Source organism: Hibiscus syriacus, unplaced genomic scaffold (assembly GCF_006381635.1).
Source record: "Hibiscus syriacus cultivar Baekdansim isolate YM2019G1 unplaced genomic scaffold, ASM638163v2 tig00116971_pilon, whole genome shotgun sequence".
Classification (NCBI taxonomy): domain Eukaryota; kingdom Viridiplantae; phylum Streptophyta; class Magnoliopsida; order Malvales; family Malvaceae; genus Hibiscus; species Hibiscus syriacus.
Window position 1 is genome coordinate 1,752,330 of NW_024063495.1, and position 16,970 is coordinate 1,769,299.

The 16,970-nt window shown below is 37.8% G+C and overlaps 1 pseudogene; it reads left to right on the plus strand.

Annotated features, from left to right (window-relative positions):
* The first annotated feature begins 1,289 nt into the window (after positions 1 to 1,289).
* LOC120192107 lies at positions 1,290 to 11,867 on the plus strand (annotated as a pseudogene).
* The last annotated feature ends 5,103 nt before the right edge of the window (positions 11,868 to 16,970 follow it).

Sequence of the window (16,970 nt, forward strand, 5' to 3'; positions counted from 1 at the left end):
CAATATCAATATTGCCTTAGAAACATACCAATACTAGATGAACGATATCAATACTGAATTATTTCTTCAAAGTTTAAAGCTTAATCTGATATTGATACTTTGACCTGGTTTCAATACTATACAAGTATAATATCGATATTAATTCATAGTACTGGTACCAATTCAAGGTTATGAGATTTGAATTCATCTAATGGGGGTGTCGATATCACCATGATAGATTGATACTCAATGCTACACTAATAACAAATATTACTTTAAAATTTCCAATTAAGCCTATACTATCGATACCCTTGTTATGATATTGATATCATAAACTTCAAATGGTTAAAACCGCAATTCAAACATGTTTCAACATATATCAAGCTTTACCTAAACTATATACGAATACGGCATAGCATCAATTTCAACCATAAAAGTTTCAAGGTAACAAAATCCAAGACTTATTCATCTACTACCAGGGACGAACACAAAATCTTAATGCTAACAGACAAACAAAAATTTACTCAAAGTTTAGTGATTATTAGTATAGTCTATCAATAAATAAATGCACCGAAAAAGCTTAGACAAAAGATAAATAAACTACAACGCTTTACCTTTCACCTTCTTTAAACATATTACTTGTTTACTAAATTTCTATCATAACTTCATTGAAACCATTTAAATAATTAACAAAGTTAAAAAAATGGTGGTTATATGACATCAACCCCATAAGTAAGTTATCCTATTAAAAATATTGAAGTAATTAATATTAATATTACATGGCGTGTTAAACAAATTACCCAATTTTGTTTTTGTTTATGTTTTAGTGATCATAGATTTATAAAACTCAAATAAAAGTGGTCAAATAAGTAGTTTACAACAGGTTAAATAAATGCACCAGAAAAGCTTAAACCAAAGAAAAATAAGCTACAAAGCTTTCCCTTTCGCTCATTTAAATATATTATCCGTCTTCCTAAATTTCCATCATTAAAAAGACGTAGTCTTTGCTCACTCGAACTGTCCAAACTCGGGAGCCAGCCAAATAAATGCAGCACATAACTTCAAGCCAAACGAAGTAAATGCAACAGACAACTTCAAGATAAATACATTACCCATCTTTGCTCGATTTTGACCACACAGCTCAAAGTACAGTCATGGTGACGAGTAAGTATTTTCTCCTTCTTTTGCTCTTCTCTCTGCTGCTTTCTTTTGGCTTGCTTTGCTCCGCCGCTGATCCTTTCCGCAAGGAGGAGGACCCTAAGGAGGAGGATTATGGAATCTCCAACCCTTTCTTTTTCCCTCGATGAAAATATGCGTATGGTCGATACGAGGAAGACTATGGCAGTGTCTGGGTCCTCCACAAGTTTATTCAGAAGCATCTTATACTTACGCGCTACAACGAGTACCGAGTTGCCTTTCTTGAAGCAAATCCCAACACTTTCGTCCTCCCTCACCACTGTGATGCTGAAAGAATTTACGTCGTTACAAACGGTAGATACGTTTTAACATCTTCCAATTTTCATCCTTTTCTATCATCATATATAACACTTAATCATGGTGATTTTTTTTGAAGGAAAAGGAACACTGACGCTCTTGACTGATAAGAAGAGAGAATCCTTCAATTTAGTCGCTGGAGTTGTAATGAGAAGTAGAGAGAATAGAAGTTTACACAGGAAAAGTATATCTCTTATTATCAATATGAGCATCAATTTATAAGTGTACAATAGCTCAATAACGGCTCAACAAATTCACTCTAACTACTTAACAGCCTTAGTAACAAACTAACCACCTGTTTAAAGCACATACACGTGAATGCATACACACATGCATAAACCAGAACCATACGCATATCAATAGTCTAACATTCCCCCTACTTTTTCCTTTTTTTCTTCTTCAACTAGACTATAGACACCACACATACGTTTTCACGAAATTCTTCAAAGGCAGTCTTAGACAGCGCTTTGGTGAACCCGTCTGCAACCTGATATGCGGCTGGAACGTAATTTACTTTCAACAGACCAGCATCAACTTTTTCTCGAACGAAATGGACATTCATGTCAATGTGCTTGGGCTGAGCGTGATCAACAGGTTAGCACTCATTGCTACTGCCCCTGTGTTATCAAACCATATTATTGGTTCTTATCGCTGTTGAAGACCAAGTTCAGCAAGGAGAGCACTTATCCAAGTCACTTCTGCTGCAGTGTCTGCTACGCACTTGTACTCAGCCTCCATGGTTGATCTTGACACAGTTTTTTGCTTTTTAGAACTCCAAGTAACCAGACATTGTACTTGCAAACACTCCATAACCCGAGATAGATCTCCGATCATCAACATTCGCGCCCCAATCTGTGTCAGCAAATGCAGCAACCATCAAACACTCATCCACTGGTTGAAATAACAACCCATAGTTAATAGTACCAGCCAAGTATCTCAGTATTCGTTTGACAGCAATATTATGCGCTTCACGTGGCGCATGCATGTATTAAGCTACTTTTCCAACACTATAAGCTAGGTCAGGTCGTGTATGGAACGCATACAGCAACGAGCCTACTATGCTGATAATCCGTAGCATCCGTTAATAATTCTCCCTCGTTTGCTGACAACTTTGAAGCCAAGATCATTGGCGTGCCACAACCAGTTGCTCCTTTCATTCTTGCCTTTTCTAGAAGTTCAAGTATAAAATTTTTCTGACTTAGAACAATGGTACCATTTGAACGATGTACTTCTATTCCCAAGAAGTAACTAAGCAACCCTAAATCTTTGAGAGAGAACCATTCTCTAAGCGAGTGCACTACCTCTTGAATTTTGCATGGTGATTGCCTAGTAATAATGATATCATCAACATACAGTAATACATAAATGTCACTGCCATGCCCCTTGCTGATGAACAATGAAGGATCTGCTCGGGACAGAGTAAATCCTATTTCAACAAGGTTGTCTCTGAGTTTGGTATGACAGTTCCTGGATGCTTGTCGAAGACCATAGAGAGCCTTGTGCAGCTTGCAGACAAGAGGAGCTCCATCCTCAGACATTTGCTCAAACCCCGATGGTTATTTCATGAGAACGTCTTCCTCTAAGTCCCCATTAAGAAACACATTATTGATGTGAGAAACCCTTCGCAACTAACCGCGCTTTGTACCTATGAACAGATCCATCGGGGTTTCTCTTGAGTTTGAATAACCACTTGCAGCCCACTGGAACACACCCTGCAGGAAGTTTTACAACTGACCATGTATTATTTTTTATAAGTACATCAAGTTCAGCTTGAATTGCTACTGTCCAGTTGTCAGACTGCAGTGCATCGTGAACCGAGGCAGGAATTTCATCTTCAAAGTAGGTGGAATATGACTTGGGTTTGAATATCCAACGCTTGCTGCGAGTCACCATGGGGTGACAATTTTGCCTTAGCGTGATTACAACATTGTTTCCACAATCACTGGGCATATTATCACACACATTTATTTCAGTGCCAACATGCTCATCAGCAACAATCGTATTTGAAAAAAATAGAAAACAAATTAACCCACAACTACTATACTATTTTCCAAGTGATTTTGTATTTCTTTTTGTTGTATCTAAATGAAATCAACAAGGTCCTTTATATAGGCACTAGGTACTACTCTTCCAAAAACAAAAAATAAATTCTATTAAAACTCATAAAAGACAATAACTCCTATATCCCTTGGCCTTTCACCTACTAAAAATAGACCTTTTATTTTCCCAACTTCTAAATTTAAAGAAAAACATTAAGGATTACATTTAAGTTTATTCAACAAAACTCCCCCTTAAACTTAAATGTTTCTACCATCCATCATGCCAATCATCTTCTTGCATTTGTCAAGAAGTACTTTCGGTAGCGGTTTTGTGAAGATATCCGCAACTTGATCCTGACTTGCCACATGCACCAATTCCACACTTCCTTCCTTCTCATGATCTCGGATAAAGTGAAAACGAACATCGATGTTTGCTTCTTTCATGGTTCACGGGTTCTTTGCCAACTCAATTGCTGATTTGTTGTCAACATGAATCACAGTTACACCTAGTTGCTTTAGCTCCATCTTGCAATAATTTCTAACCATATCGCTGACATACACACCAAGATGCTGCCACATATCTGCTTCACGTCGAGAGCGTCACGATCGGCTGCTTCTTTGAAAGCCAAGTAAACGCAATATCTCCCATAAAAAACACATATCCCGATGTGCTTTTCCGATCGTCTATGTCTCGCACCAATCGCTGTCGAGTACCCAACCAATTTGTAATATTCTGCTTTCGAGTAGAACAACCCGAGTGACACTGTTCCTTGGATGTATCATAGGATTCGCCTCAACGCCTTCCAATGTGAATAAACGGCTCCTCCATGAAGACTTACAATGCGACACTTAACGAAAGATCCAGCCTTGTGCATGTGAGATATCGAAGGCTTCCTACCAAACTCCGGTATCTACTCGCATCGACACGTTCCCCTCCATCGAACTTTGATAATTTTGCACCTGGTTCCATTGGTGTTGATACCGTGTTGCAATTTTCCATATTGTATTTCTTCAAAATCTCTTTTGCATATGTCTCATGCGATACAAAAATACCTGTCTCTACTTGTCTAACCTCCAAACCAAGAAAAAACTTCATTAAGCCCAAATCTGTCATCTCAAATTCCCGTGTCAATGTGCCCTTAAACTCTTCTATCATCTCATCATTGTTACCCATAAAAATGAGATCATCAACATAAAGAGCAACAAATAACACGTTACCTCCATTCTTCTTTGCGTAAAGGGCATGCTCGTAGGGATATTTCTTGAACCCGTTCTCTATGAAATATGTATCGATACGTGTATTCCATGCCCGTGGTGCTTGCTTCAACCCGTAAAGAGCCTTCTTCAATTTTAACACCTTTTTATCTTCTTCGACTTTTACGTACCCGGGTGGTTGTTCGATGTAGATATCTTCTTCAAGCACACCATTCAAGAATGCCGACTTGACATCCATTTGAAATATCGGCCATTTGAATTGAGCAGCTTGTGAAATGAGTAATCGAATTGTCTCCATTCTTGCAACAGAAGCAAACACCTCGTCATAGTCGATTCCTGCCTTTTGCTTGTATCCTTTCGCAACAAGTCGCGCTTTGTATCGTTCTATCTCGCCTTGAGCATTCATCTTTTTCTTGAACACCCTTCACACCAATAGGCTGACTTCCTTTCGGCAATTCTGCTAGCTCCCATGTGTTGTTACGGTCAATCGCTTCAATCTCCTCGTTCATGGCAGTTCGCCACTTCTTGTCTCGCAACGCCTCTTCAAAGCTGATATTTTCAGCATCTACCAAAAGAAATACAAGGTTTACTTCATTTGTCGAATCATACAAATCTTGTAAACTTCGTATTTTGGGTTGTCTTGGTTCATCTTCATCATCGGTAGTTTCAGAGTTTATTGGTATGCTTTTTGGTGAAACGATTGATGATTCTCCAACTTCGATGATAGCCTCTGTCGAATTGTTCCAGTCCCACTCACTTGCTTCGTTTATTCGCACATCACGACTCACCATCACCTTCTTGCTTATCGGATCAAATAGCTTGTACCCTTTTGTCTTCTCATCATACCCAATAAAAATATACTTTTTACTTTTGTCTTCGAGCTTCGTTCTTCGTTGATCCAGTACGTGTGCATAAGCAACACTACCGAACACTTTGAGATGAGAAACTGTCGGCTTTTGTCCGCTCCATGTCTCTTGTGGTGTTTGATCATCTAACTTTACATGTGGACATCGATTTTGTACATAGATGGCACATTGCACGGCTTCTGCCCAGAATTCCTTCGGCATCTTCTTGCTCTTGAGCATTGATCGAACCATGTCGAGAATGGTCCGGTTCTTCCTCTCGGCCACACCGTTTTGTTGAGGAGAGTATGGTGCAGTTAAAAATCTCCTTATGCCTTGCTCCTTGCAATACTCCATGAAAGCTGTCGAAGTATACTCGCCACCTCTATCGGATCGTACGGCTTTGATGTGTCTACCAGTTGCCTTCTCCACCATCACTTTGAACTTTTTGAACACCTCAAATGCCTCGGATTTTTCTTTCAAAAAATGAACCCAAGTTTTTCGTGAGAAATCATCGATAAAAGAAATGAAATACCTTTTACTGCTGAAAGATTCGGGGGTGATTGGTCCACATATGTCGGTATGAATCAACTTGAGAGGGTGTTTAGCTCGATATTCTGCCTTCTTTTGAAACGAGGTTCTCGATTGCTTGCCAAGCACACATTCTTCACAAAATTTGCCCTCATAATCTATATCCGGCAGCCCGTGCACCATGTTCTTCTTTGCTAACTCTTTTAGACCACCATGATGTAAGTGACCAAAGAGAAGATGCCACAGTGATGCTTTGTCTTCTACGTCGATTCGCAAATTTTTCTCGCATTCTTTTAGTTCGCACGCTTCTCAAATTTAGTTTGTACATCCGATTTTTGCCCATCTCGACTCGAGCAACTATACGCCCTTGCTTGTCCTTCAAGTGTAGTATCCGATCTTTCAAAAGTGCCGAGTAACCTTTCTCTGTGAGTTGCCCCATACTCAAAATGTTTGTCTTGAGATCTGGTACATAAAAAACATCTTGGATTGACCCTATCAAGCCATCCTTTTGTAAGTAACAAATCGTACCTCGGCCTTTGACCTCCACTTTTGATGCATCTCCAAAAGACACATGACCATCTTCAATCTTTTTCATCTCTTTGAATAGGTACTTGTGACCACACATATGGTTGCTTGCGCCCGAGTCGAGGTACCACAGAGTGTCATTGTTGATGTTGAATTCATTTTGAGCCATCAAGAGAAAGCCTTCATTCGCTTCATCTTCCAAGGCTAGGTTGATTGTTTCTTCCACCTTTTTATCGGCTCGACAATCTTTTGCAAAATGCCCCACTTTACCACAGTTATAACATTTGTCAGAGTTGCAATCCTTCGCGTAGTGACCATACTTGTAACACTTGTAGCACTCGATATTGGAATAATTTGATCGGCCGCCTCTTCCTCGTCCGCGTCCTCTTCCACGCCAATTTGGTTGGCTTGACTGTCCATTCTCCTTATAGTACCCTTCATGACTGTCACCTTGACCACCGCGACCATATCCACGACCTCCACGGCCACGACCTTTACCTCGAAAATTTTTAGAATAAAATACCTTTTCGTCTTTGATTAACGCATTGGTTTGAAGTGCTTGCTCAAGTGTCTCCTCCTTCTTTTTCTTTTTACGTTGTTCGTGTGCCTCGAGTGAACCAGTAAGCTCGTTGTCTGTGAGTGTCGCAAGGTCTTTTGACTCTTCTATTGCGCACACAACATTCTCAAAATTGTTGGTTAATGATCTCAAAATCTTCTCCACAACTCGTGCCTCGGTTAACGCTTCGCCATTACGATTGAGTTGGTTCACCACGATTTGTACACGTGTGATGTAGTCGGATACACTTTCTAACTCCTTCATCTTTATGCTTTCCAACTCGCCACGAAGAGTTTGAAGACGCACTTGCTTGACTCGGTCGGCTCCTTTGAACACTTTTCCTAAAATGTCCCACGCTTCTTTTGAAGTAGCTGCACCAGCAATCTTCTCAAAGCCCGACTCGTCAACGGCTCGGAATAACATGTATAGTGCCGCCTTATCCTTCGATCGCGCCTCTTTCAACGCCTTGGTTTGAGCTGCCGTATATCCCGTGGTTGTTGTTGGTTCTTCGAAACCTTCTTCGACCACCTCCCAAGCATCTTAAGATCCGAGAAGAGCTTTCATTTGAATGCTCCAGTTCTCGTAGTTCGCCTTCGTTAGTCGTGGTAGCGACATTTGACCCGTCACATTTGCCATTGGCTCTGATACCAATTTGAAAAAAATAGAAAACAAAATAACCCACAACTACTATACTATTTTCCAAGTGATTTTGTATTTCTTTTTGTTGTATCTAAATGAAATCAACAAGGTCCTTTATATAGGCACTAGGTACTACTCTTCCAAAAACAAAAAATAAATTCTATTAAAACTCATAAAAGACAATTAACTCCTATATCACCCCTTGGCCTTTCACCTACTAAAACTCATAGACCTTTTATTTTCCCATTAACTTCTAAATTTAAAGAAAAACATTAAGGATTACATTTAAGTTTATTCAACAGTATTAATATCAGAACTGGTGGTCATGGTTATTTCTAAAATATGCACAACCTCTTCAACAGTGTCTAAGGCTGGTGTGATTTCAGCCACAACCTCAGACGACGCGTGTTGCTATATTTGATCTGCTGCAGTTTCAACCGCTTGTTGTTGTATTTTGATCTGCAGTCGTTTCAACCTCCTCAGTTACACTATCTTCAACATTGACTGGAACAACCTCTTAATGCCATCTTTTGGTATTAGAGACAATTAGAATTTCTTGAGCCTGCCACGTTGGAGTCCTATGGAGCACCTCGCCAGTGTCTTTACCTGCAAACGGAAACACTAGCTCATTAAATATGACATCGCGTGATATATAAACCCTTCCATTGTTTGCAAGGCATTGATAACCCTTATGCTTAGGGCTGAAGCCAAGATACGTACAAGGTTGTGAACGAAACACCAACTTATGATTTTGAAATGGCCTTAAGTGTGGAAAGCATTGACACCCAAACACTTTCAGCTCAGAATACTCAGGTTTCTTGCTGTATAGCTTCTCAAAGGGTGACACTCCATCTAGAACCTTAGTAGGTAACCAATTAATAAGATGAACAGAAGCTACCATGGAATACGACCAATACTGAATGGGCAGGGATGCCTGAGCCAGCAGAACCAGTCCGAGTTCCACTATGTGACGATGTTTTCGCTCAACGACACCGTTCTGTTCTGATGTATGGGGATAGGACAAGCGATGCACTACACTAGCTCGAGCTAACAATGTAGAGAACGGTCGATATTCTCCCCCTAATCAGTTTGAACAGCTTTAATTGACACTCTAAACTGATTTGGAGGAAGCTTGTGAAACAATTGAAAAGCTGGTAGGGCTTGTGCCTTATCTTTTAAGAAATAAACCCATGTAAACCGAGTGCATGCATCTACGAACAATATATAGTATCGAAAACCATTAGAAGCCACATGTGGAGTACCCCATAAATATGAAAAAACTAACTCAAAAGGAACTTTATACTGAGTAAAAAAATGTGGAAAGGGAAGTTTGTGGCTTTTTTAATTTCAGAATCAAGTTTTACATTGATTTCCTTAGCTATTTTGTCTAATGCATACTGCGCAGGATGCCCTAGACGTCGGTGCCAAAGCTCGGACTGGGCTTGAGACACGTCTGTTGCTACGAGATGTGCAGCAGCACGTGGTCATTCTTTAAGTGCACATCCAAAAGCAAATGTATATAGTCCATCCTTTTGTTCTCCCCGTAGTAGGACCTCTCTAGTAGATTCGTCACGCACGAAACAATTTGTTGCATGAAACTCAAAGTAAACAGCATTGTCCAAAAGCACGTGGTGTGTTGCACCCGAATTGACTACCCAAAGATCTGTCGATTTGGAGACCAGATTGGCTTACGACGACCCTACTGCCGATTGAGAGCGTCCCTTGCAACACTCGTAACTCAAGCTGGGGGATTCAGCGACTGAATAATGATTATTAGCAGACTGATTTTTATGAGCACGAGAGTCAGAAGTCACACACATGAAATCTTCATCGAATCGGTGCCAGCAACGATCAACGAGGTGACCTAGTTTGCCACATAATTGGCACCGGACTCAAGTCTGTCCTCGACCACGACCAGCCAGCCGGTTACCTGAAGACGATCGTGAGTTCTTGGTGTCATGTTGACCATTGTCAGAAAAGTCAGCCTCATGTTCAACGACATTGGCACTCATAGGTAGCAAGTTTACCGATTCATCGAAGCCTGCTAGTTGAGCTTCAGCATCCAAGAGCACTGTGTAAAGATCCTTTAAAGACAGAGTTTCTTTCATCATCATCGTAATAACCGCCATAAACGGTTGGTATTCTCTGAGCAACCCCTTCAAGATGCTGGCTATGTGACCAACATGTGAAACAGCGCTTCCACAGGAAGCAAGCGCATCGTATACTTCCTTTACACGGGTAAGGTAGACTCTCATGCCGTTATTCCCTTTCTTCAGTGACTATAGCTTGCAATGTAAGCCCATGGCTGCAGTCGTAGACCTACTGAAGAATAACTGTTGTACTGTACACCACACCGCAACAGCCGAGTATGCTCCTACAAACTAGGGTAAAAGGTGAAGGGTGATAGTATAAAGGAGCCAGGATGCTAATGCGCTATCCTGGGCCACAAACTCTTCAAAGGCATTGTTGACAATTATCGCGCCATTATCATCAAGAATTGTCTCCGGTGGCAGCCTCAGGTCCTCGGTCAGTAACCGTTCAAGCCTGTGACTTCGCACAGTAAGCAAGATCTGTTGTTTCCATAGCAGAAAGTTCATTTAATCTAGAACAACATTCACTTTCTTGTGCGCAAAGCTCTTGGAGGACTCCATGAACAACCAAAAAGGACTAAGCAACGAAAGCTTTAGAGATGAATCCCATAATTTCCGACGAAAGATACCATAATGAGAAGTAGAGAGAATAGATGTTTACAAAGGAAAAGTATATCTCTTATTATCTATATGTGCAGCAATTTATAAGTGTACAATAGCTCAATAACGGCTCAACAAATTCACTCTAACTACTTAACAGCCTTAGTAACAAACTAACCACATGTTTAAAGCACATATACGTGAATGCATACACACATGCATAAACCAGAACCATACGCATACCAATAGTCTAACAAGTTGCAATCAGAGTTCCAACAGGAAGCACGGTTTATTTGGTGAACCAAGACAACCACCAAAAGCTAAACATAGCTGTACTCGTCCGCCCTGTTAACAACCCTGGAAATTCGAGGAATTCTTCCCTGGCGGACAATATCCTCAGTCATTTTACCGACACTTCAACCCTGATATTCTTGAGACTGTTCTCAATGTATTTTTATTCTCTACTAATATCAGTTCTTTTTGTCTGATAATTTGTTGGTTCATTGATTGAATCTTGTTTCTTTGTAATAGACACGAAGTGAGCTGCTAGATAGGCTGTTACAAGCAAATCAAAGCCAGCAGGGAATGTTCCATAGAGCCAGCCAAGAGCAGATAAGGACATTGAGCCAAGGAGCCACTACGCCAAGTGAGAAAGAAGAGGGATTCACCTTTAACTTATTTGCCCAAAAGCCTAAATACTCCAACCAAAACGGAAAATTATTCGAAGCCTTCCCTCGTGAATTCGAGCTACTTCGGGACGTGGATGCCACAATCGTAGGATTCGAATTAAACCAAGTAAACTCAAAATCAGTTCCATTACAATTCACATGGTCATGCTAATCAAAAGATTAAATAGAACCATATTTTCTCCTTTTTGCAGGGATCAATCTTTTTGCCGCACTACAATACAAAGTCTACAGTCGTCATCATTGTCTCATTGTCACAGAAGGAAACGGGTACGTCGAAATGGTTGTCCCTAGTCTTTCTAAGAAACTACCAAGGAGAAGAGGAAGATGAAAAGGCCCAAAGTGAAATGGAAGAGGATGAGGAAAAGAGAGCCGGAGAATACTCGAAATCGAGATTCTGATTGTCGGCCGGTGATGCATTTATAGTTCCACCAGGCCATCCAGTCACATATTTTGCATCCAAAAACCAGCACATAAGGTTCATAGCCTTCGGACTCTACCACAGCACGAAGATCTTCATAGCCAGTAAGGACAACGTGGTGAAGCAAATGGATAGTGCGGCGAAGGAGCTTGCCTTCGGGGTACCGTCGAGTTTGGTCGATGAGGTATTCAACAACCTGCCAGAGTCTTATTTCGTGACTCGACAGAGCCAACAACGTGTATCTGAATAAAGTAGGGGCAAACCCAAAGCCTCGATCCTGGACTTTGCACGATTGTTCTAGCTGCTGCAGTTGTAGTTTGATTTCCTCATTTTCTATTGATTTTACTTCGATTAAAATAAATCTGGTGTTTTCAACTTTGAATCAAGATTGCTATATGGACTTATTTAGAAGTAATGAAAGTATAATTTATGAGGTAATTTGTCAGTTATCTTAGAATTAGTATCTAATTTTTTCTTCTAAATATAGTCTTAAGGTTTAGTTTGACGATACGACTTTTTGTAATTAACATATTTCGAAAATATGATCGAACTTTTTGGATTTTGGGTCAACAATATTGAGTATCTCGAGTGAATTAAGAACAGGGGTTCGATATTATTTCTTAGAATTCGAAGCTTAATCCGGTATTGATATTGATACTTTAACTTAGTATCGATACTATGCAAGTATAATACCGATATTGATTCATTATATCGATACCAATTCAAGGGTATGGGATTTGAATCTCTAATGGGTATCAATGCCACTAGGATAGATTGATACTTTATGCCAATACTAATATCAAATAGTCAAAATCTAAAGTATTGATACCCCTTGTTATGATACTGATATCATATGCAAATAGTCAAAACCGCAATTTAAATATGTTTCAACTTGTATGAAGCTTTACCTAAACTATATACTATATATATAGCTTGCGATGGTATATTAATAATGCTTCATAACATCGATTTCAATTTTCAACCATAAATGTTTCGAGGTAACAAAGTCCAAGACATATTTATCTACAAGTAGAGGCGGACACAAAATTTATGTTAAGGGCAAACTTCTAAAACTTTATGGGATGAACTTATAAAATTTTAAAGGGGACGAAAACATACTGTTAATATAAATTAAAAAGAAAATATATAAAATATATGATAATTTAAATTTTTAGGGAAAACTGCCCTAGTGGCCTCCCCTTGGTTCCATCCTTGCCTACTACTATACGCAAAAATAAGACTAATTTGAGAGAGACAGAGAAATGAAAATTTATTATTGAAATTACTAAGCACAAAAGCTAAACCAGAGGATAGTTAGTAGAGTCCTCCGAATCAATAACAAAACCGGTATAATCCTCCCCTAGGGACATGCTCGTACTAGAGCTCAATTCTTTTTATGATAGTCTCACCTAGAAAAAGGGTTTCCAAAACCCTTTAAAATATTCTCAGAATTCTCAAAAGATAACAGAGGTTGAACAATGATCCCCATTAGAAAAACATCAAACACTAGAATTTCAACTTTGATACATCTCGAGGACTGAAAACAACTTCAAACATGCCATCCAAGTCCCACTCACGCTTATTTCACTTCTCTCATAAAGCTGGAAGTTATGCGAAGACCATAACCATGCATGTACTATTTATTGTCATCTTTTACAAGAGATTATCCCTCCACCACTTCATTTGAAGCATCCCCTTTATACTTCTTCGCTAACACATTGGCTCAAACTCCTCTTTACTCAGTGACAACCTTCTTCATCATGCTCAAAAACGACTCATTTAACGTCGACAATGGTTTAACGATTAAGTCTCGGGTCAAGCCACATTTCCTTGATCAAAAGGGTGACAAATGTTACACCCTCGCCAAAGGTCTTCCGCATATCACCACACCTCAGGCCTATCGAAGGATCCTAAACACCTTACAACCACGAGAGGACCTTAGAGCACATCCAAACCTCCAGTACCCCAAAACTCCAGGAGATGTAGAGAGAATATTTCTCGAAGAAGGACCTCGAATACCTAACATCCATCAAGAAGTTGTAACTCATTGACACAACCTCTGACAGACCTACGTGACATATCAAAGTCAAATCCAACAACACCTAACCGTATCCATTTGGCATCTCAGTCTACAAACAATCATTTTAATCCTACATCTAACACACACTAACGACCCCTATATAACCTCTTATGTGTGACCGAGAGACCAGATGCCACCTCAATGTAACCACCTTACTTTAACTCTTCTTTGCTCTACATATTCATGGAGACAAAGCACTTTGACACTAATGTAAAGGGTTATTTTTTATAAATATGTACCAGGGTTTATTTATTGTAAAAAGGAGATGTAACCAAAACCTATTAGACATTGAATAAAAATTCTAGCGCCGCCTAGGGCACCAAGAACGTAAGCACATTACTGAACCTCGTTAAAATTCTAGTATTCTTTCCGTTTTCTTTACCCGATTATTCAACAATACCTAAACTATTATTTTTATATGTTTTAGTACCTAAACTTTCAATATTTCTAAATCATACCTAAAGTTTATTTTTTGTTTCATTTTAGTACCTCGCCGTTAAGTTTTAGAAAAAAACAAGTCTAGGTATCAAAACACGTTTAGTACCTAAATAATACTTAAATTTTGAAAAAAATAAAAAATTAGGTACTTTATACTTAAGTTTTTAATAACACAATATTAAAATAAAACAAAAATTTAATTTTAGGTATGATTTTGATTTTTTTTAAAGTTTAGGTACTAAAGCAGATCAAAACTGAGAGTTTAGGTATTAAATGTGTAATTTACCCTATTATTTTTATATATATTAATTTTATAAACATTATAAATATGTTTAAAATAACATATTTATAAAATGAATGTATAAAATACTATATTTATATTGTAAGTAATCTTATTTTTTTAGAATAAATTATAAATATATTCTATTTTTTAATAATATTTTGAACCTCGTGCAATTTTTTGTATTAATCTGGGATAATTATAAAGTAATATTTGTTTAACGATAATTTTTAACTATTTGACATGAAACGTTCACACATAAAGTATTCATAATGCTCGAACGTGAAATATGAGCAACAATTTTTTACTAACGAGGTGACTTAATTCATACAAAATAGGAGGTGTGGGGAACTAGCTATTTAAATTAATTCAGTTGTTAAGGGTTCAAATTTTCTTCCCAACAACCCCAACAATTTCAGGTTCAAACTCATATTTGCTGAAATTCCATCATTAAAAAGACGTGGTTTTGCTCACTCCACCGACACTCGCGAGCCAAGTAAATGCAGCAGATAACATCAAGCCAAACGAAATAAATGCGGCAGACAACTTCAAGCCAATTGTTGATACCGTTTTTCGCCCGAGTGTAGAAAATGGATATCGATTTGGAGGTTTTTTTTTGAAAAAATTTTAAAATGTGAGGAGTCGCCACCAATCATTTAAGGTGCGATTGAGACACCATAAAAATCGAGTGATTTTATAAAACATTTTTTATTTATCAAAATATCAAGTTTTAAGGTTTGTAAAAACTTAGAAATCAGGTTCGGGAGTCAGCTACGTGTGGGGAATGATTAGCACCCCACAAGCGCTCAAAAATTGGTACCTAGTTGATTACCCTATATTTAAAATCGGAAATTTCGAGTTCGATCTTTGTTTAATTTGAAAATCATTACGGATCCAAAGTTGAAAAGGGTATTTGTTTATTAAAGTCGATAGCATTCCCCCTAGCATAAATGCGGGAGATCAACTATTGTGCTTGATAACTGAATATTGCCTCGATATTTTGGAAATTATAATGCGTTTTTGAAAAAGATGTCGACCTATTTCGGGAATCACCAATAGTCACCCCATGTGCATACTTGCGGGAGATATACTATTAATTCCCTAATAAATGAATGTTGCCTTAGATTTAAAAATAAAATGCAATCAGACAAATTTTTATTCATCTTAATTGAGCTAAGGGTAAATTAACACTTTTTATAACTTAAAGTGTCAAATTATGAAATTAAAGAACCTAAAGGCACAAACCTAAAAGTGTAGGTTCTAATATTAACCCTATTTGATTTTTTAAACCAATTATTGAATCGAATAACCGAGAGGGTCCATTGAGCATTTATGCGAGGGCCGACTCAAATTATTCCCTAAATTAATAGGACTATATTGAAATTTAGCCAAAAGTGGAGACTCTATTTAACCTATTTGATTATGTCAATCTTAAAAGTCTAATTAAAGTTTGGGGACTAAAAGGTCAAAGATCTAAAATATCGAGTTCTAAGAGACTAAAAGTTTAAGGACCTAAATCGATAATTTCTAAAGTTGAGGACTAATTAATAAGCCAAACTCCTAAATATTATCTAAATTAATCTATTAAAAAGGGGCTAAGCCTAAAGTGTTTTTTATTATTGGTAATTAGTAAATTTTAAAAAGTCGAGTAATCGATTCGAGTAATCGGACATCTTATGCGAAAATTTGACTCGCATTTCTCCCTAATTAATAATTATGGTGTCGTCCTAATTTCTAGATAATATTTGATTTACACATCCAATCTAATAACAAATTAAAAACTAACTAAATAAAACTAAAATAATAAATTTAAAATAAACAATCAACATGTAAAAATAAATAATAAAGAAATAAACAAAGTATATATGGATTAAAAGTGTAATAAATTAAAAATAAAAAGCCGAACTTAAAGCATAAAGCAAAAGGACTACAATGCATAAATATCAAATTACCAAGCAAAAAAATAAATTAGACATATAATAGGGGCTAAACTAAAACAAATCAAAATGAAAAGGCTATATCTAAATAAAATAAAAAATAGTTTAGGGAGTAAAATACAAAAACACGCGAAAACTAAAGGGACTAAAAGATAATTATATATTTTATTTAAGCCTAAAATAACATGTTTAACTAAAAAGGAAATATTACAAAATCAGTCCACACAAATTAAAATAAAATTAAAAGGTCACTATACATGACCAAAGTGTAAAACACGCCTAACTTACAGGGACTAAACAATAAATTTACCAAAAAACATTTTTTGTCCCTACAGGTGACCAGAATGTAAAATCACTCTAAAAGAGAGGGGGACCTCAGTGTGAATAACCCAAAAAAATAAAAGACACGCAAGGACAAGGGAAAATATCAGTTTTGGTCGCTATAGGGACCGAAATGCAAAAAATGCTAAAAGTGGGGGACCTTAGAGTGATTTCCCCCCAAAATTCCCCTATGTAAGCCAACTTTTTTTTCATTTTAGTCGAAAGATAAAAAAACAAAAAAAACATTTAAAAGCTCTTCTCTATCTCCTCAGCCGCCCTGTCGCACCAATCGCCGCA